This window comes from Ixodes scapularis, unplaced genomic scaffold (genome assembly GCF_016920785.2).
Source record: "Ixodes scapularis isolate PalLabHiFi unplaced genomic scaffold, ASM1692078v2 PGA_scaffold1__304_contigs__length_218370807, whole genome shotgun sequence".
Lineage (NCBI taxonomy): Eukaryota > Metazoa > Arthropoda > Arachnida > Ixodida > Ixodidae > Ixodes > Ixodes scapularis.
Window position 1 is genome coordinate 49,764,666 of NW_024609846.1, and position 7,032 is coordinate 49,771,697.

At 44.5% G+C, this 7,032-nt stretch overlaps 1 pseudogene; it reads right to left on the reverse strand.

Annotated features, from left to right (window-relative positions):
- LOC120838888 overlaps positions 1-5,871 on the reverse strand; it is a 16,046-nt pseudogene extending 10,175 nt beyond the window's left edge.
- Between the last annotated feature and the right edge of the window lie 1,161 nt (positions 5,872-7,032).

Here is a 7,032-nt window from a genome sequence, read left to right on the forward strand (position 1 = left end):
TAACGAGGAAGTACTTACGTAGGTTTTGATGCGTTAGCGAAATTCTGCTAGCCGAACATAAAGCGGCTCGTGTTTTCACAGAAACGCTTTAATAGCTGGTTCTGCTTCTGCATGCCTAATTGTTGTGTACTTCTTTTTGGTCAAGGATGTTTTGCGGACGTATCATTTCACCTTTGAGATTTAGCACTGCCTGAGCTTGATTTTGCAGACAGTGTTTGATTACTTACAGCGTTGCGTTAAGTACGTCTAAAAACTACTTGGAATTACAAAGTAAATGAGAGGTTATGTAACTGAAGTAAAGTAGTAAGCACACCGGGTGCAATGTACTTGAAGTGAAGTACTATAAATACAATGTACTGCCAAAGTAAAGTAGAAGTACTTTTTAACACACTTTTTCAGAATGCCCTTTCCTTCCCTATACAACTTTTTTTTTTTTTTTTTTTTTTTTAACTGGCCGGTATGCATTGCTTCATTCGAAATCGGAGGGGCGTCAATTTTTTTCGGAAAGGGCGGCAAAATCAAAGGTGAATCAGATTTTTCTTTTTTTTTTTTGGAAATGGCGGCAACTAATACGCCGTAGCGTAGTTGTTTTATTCTCGCTGACGAACCGTTCAACACAATCAACTTATAAGGCACTTGTTTGTATCGGTCTCATAGCCGCCATTTCTTCACTCAGAGAAATGACCAGATGCAGCGGGTGCTGCGTTTTGTTACCTCCTTTGAGTGAGGATGTAGCGGGCATACCTCCTGTGGTGGGCAAGGATTCCTACATTGGGGAGAAGCGGGGCAAGCCCTTTCTTCAAATGCGTCAAGTCTCCTTGAGCTTCGGAATAAAAAGAAACGCCAGTCTTCGACAGTTACTCGGCCTCTCTTGCGTTGTGTCTGTTCGTTCCCGGTGCCTCATAGCAGTGTTGGTGCTGTGGGAGGCTCGTTAAAAGGGGGGGGGGGGGGGGGGTTAGACTATCCAAATTGCTTTCTTCCTTCTCCCCCACTCCCCGCTTTTCTACGCCATATCAGCTGATCTTCTAACATCTTATTTCTGTTGATAGGCAAAACAACCACTAAAATTCGAAAGTAATTTGTAATTTGAGTAGAAGTCACTCGAAGAGTAGTTAAACTACTGATTACCAAAACAGAAATGTAATTGAAAGTTATTAAACTACCCAGAAAAGTACTTAAACTATAGTAACTTGAGTAAAATAGTTGAACTACGTACAAGTCTGGCTGGCAGGCACTCTTCGTAAGTGTTTTCACCAACCTACCTAGCCCCGCACACCACCACATGGGCCCCTTCCAGTATGTGCAAATAAAATTATTATTATTATTATTACTATTATTATTACAATCCTGTTTTCGGTCCACAAGTGGTTTGTGCCAAAAGAGAATAATATCGCTTTTTAGTTCGCGTTATTTCGCAATTCTTATGTATGTGCACAAAACTAAACACAGATGTATCATGCCTCGACGTTGAACATCCGACATTCCTCACTCTCCCCATCTTCCTAAACGGCCGTGTGTGTCCTAACACCAGAAACCGGAATTTTAAAGGTTAAAAACGGCACGTTGCGATTATGAAACGCACACTTTCATGCGAAGCTGACGTCAAGTGACTCACATAGAAAAACATGCATATTTAGAATATTGTTATCTCTTCTAGTGAAGGCTCAGTAACCGTTGCATTCGTTTCCGCGTACAAAAAGGTGACTCCCACAGAAAGTAAGAATGCAGTGATCGCCTTTATTTTAACAATGTAAACACACTTGCAGGCGTGCGCTGATGAAGCCTCTTAATCAGTACTCTCGTAGCGTGATTCGTGACTGCGCCGGCTACTACCCAACCTCGTTGTCACAGCACTTTCTGGAAGCAAACACTAAAATTGCCAGAAAACGCACAAAAGCGACATCGATACAATTATATTGCAGAATATCACCTTATTTTGTCATAGCTGTGTCAATAGGCACTACAAAGAGCCGCGGCGGGCACTGCATGTCTTAATGACACCCCCATCCGGCCGGAGAAGACAGCAGCACTACATGTTGTATTATGTTAAGAAAAAAAAAACTGTTTTTCGTCAGAAAAAACAATAGATATCAATGTTAAGTCTGGTAACAGTGTATTTTTGCCGAATCATTGCCAGATCTTTACAAAAGACCGGCAAAAGTTGCGCCGAACTTTCGATTCAGCAAAAGTTCGGCCCATCACTAGTAAAAATATGTGACCCAGGAAGGGGGGAGGGAGGGAGGTCTGGTTCGCCCCCCCCCCCCCCCCCCCCCCTCAAAAACAAGTTGGTACGCCACTGGCCGTATACCTCGGGTAGCGTTCGTAGTACATCTTGCGCATGTCCCTCTCGATGGAGGACATGTCGTCCAGGGTGCCGATGGGCACGGGTATGGCCGCCCCCGTTCCGGCCCGACCTGCTGGACCTGCAGCCATGGGAGGCGCGATGGACCTCTTCTTCCGTCGCTCCTCCACCTGCAGGGCGTTCTGGTTTAACAAGACTCTGGGAGGGAGATGACATGACGCCCGTCAAGTGGGCGTTTTAAGTTGGCTGACACCGCATGAATACCGAACAGCCATCAAATATATCCAGGACAATAGAATCAAAATAATGACAGAATAACTTCTCACCAGGGTTGTCCAAATCAGTGGTGTCAGAGAAAGAAATACTGGTTTTACATATGCTTAGACAATAGGTCATTGGTATCTGTCATGTTTTTATGCTGGTGCGCCTGGTGCCTGCTTACATTGCTTGCCTAAGTGGAATGTTCGCGTAACTGCACTCTCCTTTTTTATCGCATGGTAAACGGCGACTTGTTGCATGTGAACAGTGGTCTACACAGTCAACACTGCGCTCTTCTGAACTGCTGTATATTAAAATGCCACAGGAAGCCTTCCCTGAGTATAAGAAAAGTAAATTGACGGAAACACCTTGGTCTTGAATTATAGGCCTTAGGTAAAATGGAGCTTTCTATAACATTGATAAGCATGTCTCTCTCTCTCTTTTTCTTTCTCGTGCTCCCGCCTCATCACTACTTTTTACACCATATTATGGCCGCACTATTTTTTTCTGCAGCTCTGTCCGGCTCTGTTTACTTTTTTTTGCCATGCTTCTTTCTTTCGGGAAGACTTAATATCCGAGGCCTTTTTGCCTGCTGCTGTTGTTGTAACTCCGTGGCATACAACAGGTGAAGCCACCAATTGAAACCCACTAATAAACACCCGGCTGAAAGTCTCGTGCTAGCCCAAAAATGTTCAAACACCGGGCTTACAACGGGCATTGTCGTGGCCGGACCACCGGGGAGAACTACAGCTACCAGAATGCACCGCGGCAGCAGTGGCGTGGCACAACTTCTGGGGAGATTGGTCTATTGGCGCTCCACAATGATACGAACAATAAGCTTCGCCTTACCACAGTGGTCTGGCTTCCAGAGTATTGCAAACATTTGAAATGCTTCCGCTTTCAACGTAGACAGACTACGGACCAACGCGTTGTTTACAAAGAAGTCGAAACTTTTTTCATACTTGGTGTTGCCACTGCGCGTGCGCACAGAAACCAGATTCGCGTAAACTAAAGCGTCTGCACATGCAATGCATACCGATAGGAGAGCCACCGCAGAGGCGTGACGTCAGATCAGTGACGTCAGAGCCGCGGGCGCAGTATGCACCCACCTCGATAATCTCCCGCTCCGTAGAGGAAATGACGGCTCGGGGAGGGAACCCTCCGTAGTCCCCTCCCATCTGGGCGGAAGAGACTCCGATGGATACAGGGGCCGCCATCACCATGCTCGGAGGTGGCTCCATCTGTCCCGCATAGTCGTAGTAACCCATGGGTGCGTTGTCGTAGTACTGCACGTCCACGAAGAAACGGTCTTGCCCAGGCGGGAACGTGTCTCCGTAGTAGCCTCCGGGCGGTGGTGGGTAGCCCTCCTGGTAGAACCGCTGGTTCTGGTCGAAACTAAAACGAGGTCGTTCGCGTAATACGCGTGAGATGTTGCCACAAAATGCACCTTCGTGACATAAACTAGATCCGCATTTGTGTAAACCACAGAAATGTAGCGCTCAAAAATTGCAATATATATATATATACGGCACTGTTGCTTAAATGAAGAATGATCGTCAACCATTACCCCCCCCCCCCCCCCCCCCCCCCACTCCATCCCGCATTTTTCAAATCGTCAGTGTTCATTCCAGTGACCCGAACGGCACAACGACCTTCTACGTATCCAAGTAATGTGCCGGGACATGGATGTGCGATTTTCCGCCTATAGATGAGAGTCCCCCTGCGTTTTTGCTATCCTGTTTGGTTGAATGTCGTACTCCTGAAGCGCGGATGCGGGAGTTAAAAAAAAGACACATCGTTTCGCTTGAAGTGCGAGCGCAGCAAACGCTACAAGGGCGAGATATTATTTGGCAAGGGGCAGGATCCACCGCCACGAACAGCACTGCCAATTTAAATTGAAAAACAAAAATTAAATATATATATATATATATATATATATATATATATATGTGACCTAGTGCTATTAGCAACCTGTTGTTCTTTCAATACTTGACTACCGTAGCCCTGATGTATAAGATGGTAAATCTATTATATTTCCATGCCCTGCCGTTAGTGAAAAAAAGAAAACATGGATCCCTCTCTGGTTTGAGAGACTATGTTGATACTGCAAGGTTGTTTCAATTTTGAACGATGAACAACCCAGAAAGATAAACTCATATTTCCAAAAGAAATTGCCAAGCCACAATGACAAAAGCATCGGGGCTTTGAAGATAGGCGATTATACTGCAAATTTTTTATTGATTTGTTTATTGCCTAGTCATATTTTAACCAAATATTACGCCATGGTCAAAAGTTACGTGGCTGTGAGTCTTTATATTAATAATTTAATCCTTTTCACGTAGCAAAAAAACGTGCTAGTCTAAACAGAAGCAAAACAAAACGTACATTTCACTTTTCAATTACCAAACAGTACTAGTAGCTCCAATCTTAACGTCAGTAAAGATGTATATACATTTTTGTATGACCACCCCTCTGCTTCCAACGTCAGTCATTGACACTTAAATGTAGGTCAAACAAACCAAGAAAACAATAAAATCACTTTATTAAAACTTGCCGTTTCTGCATCACATTCATGCTCAAGTAAATGTGATATCTATTATTTTGCAATACTTTAGCCATCCTAATAATCTTTACTCTAAACTGATTAACCGATTAGACTATTGATTAAAGATCACCGAGTAGTTGATTAGAAAACACTAATCGGCTAATCGGTGCGCAGCCCTAACGCATGGCTTGCAGGGGACGTCACGGCCCTGCGCTGGAGGTCTTCCAATCATTCCTAGTTGTTCTTGAAAAGATTACGAATTCGGTGGTGTGGCATGTATGCTGTAGAAGGCACGCGGTCAGCAGCAAGGCCACTACAATAGAAGCTGATGCCAAATCAATGCAAGCCATGCACGCATGCTGTTCTCATGCACAAAATGGTAATTGGGTAAAAGGAATGCTCACTTTTGCGATGCCCAGTCAACGGAGATGATAGGTGCTCGGTTGCCGGGTTCTGGCGGGGGTTCTGTGGGTGACACGGGACTCGCACCCCCCGATTTGCCGCCTTTGGGCGATCCGACGGGAGAAGGGCTCTTGGAACTTTTCTTTTTCTTTGACGACCTGCTGGGTGAGCTCTTCTTGGAACCCTTCTTGGAACCCTTCTTGGAGCCCTTTTTGGAACCTTTCTTTTTTGGTGAGCCCTTCTTGGATCCCTTCTTGGAACCTGATTTTGAGCCCTTCTTGGATCCTTTCTTTCCTTTCTTTCCCTTGGAACCTTTTTTGCTTTTCTTCTTGGCATCATCGTCGTCTTCTTCTTCTTCCGGCATCTCGGAAGGGGAAAGGTACCGTTCCGGCGGCCGGAGGAATGGTCGAAGGGCTCACGCTCGCCGAGGAACCTTAAAGTGAAAAAAACAACAAGGAAATGTGCCGTCAGTTCACCACCGTTCAGCAACCCAGGTAACGGCCTTTTTGCAGTAAGCCTCGGCGCATATGTACAGCCTTTCTCCAACCCTTGCTTCCCTCCGTCGCCAGTTTCGAAGTGCACGACCGACATTGTTAGAACATGTCTTTCCGCGTGTTTAGTTTCTTACGATGATCCTTTTTGAGTGTCGTTGTATGGGCCATAGAAAACAATGAAAAAAAATGGACGCATCTTCACGTGGTGAATGATGTTGATTGGGGCGAAGCTCTGGTGGTGCTGATGATACTGATTTTATTGTTGATAGGCAGGGATGGGCAAAATACATGCAAATATGTACCGAAATACAAATACAAAATACTTCTTCAAAAATTTATTTAATTACAAATCTAATTACATTAGCAAAAAACCATTTAGATGCAAGATACAAATACAACCAAATGTATTTGGTCTCCTCCAAATACGTTTCCAAATACATTCCTCAAAATTTGCGTCAGCGACTACAGGGCACCTGCAACGGGTTTCTGGGTATCTCATTTTAATTTTGCATCGCACAATCGGGGGTTAGTGTGCGAGGCTCTAGTAACGTAATAGAAATAAAATCACAAAAGAAATGTAATCAGCTTGGACGTAATAGGTGAAAAAAGTACAGAGCTTCAAGCTGCTTTTTTTGTCGATTACATTTTGCTATAGACCGACAAAAAACCGAGACGACCCAGACGCGCACCACTAGCTAGAGAATTTTTTATTGTTGCAACTTGCACCAGTTACAAAAATCTGGACGACCCGCTTCACTTAGAATGTTCCAGGCAAACATATGGATGGAAATCGGGCTGGAAAGCATGACAAGTTGTCACAGACACTTATTTAGCCAGTCTGCCGGTGAACGTCGGTTTCGTCACTATTCTTGCCTTGGACTAGCACAGTAACCACAAAGTCACTAAACGCTTGTGCTTCATTGAGAGACACTGCCTTTGGTGCAGAACGTAGTTTTCTTCCTGCTCTGTACAGTGACAATAAATTTAAGGGATGTATTTTCGCCCACAAAATTGTATTTAATTACAATTGT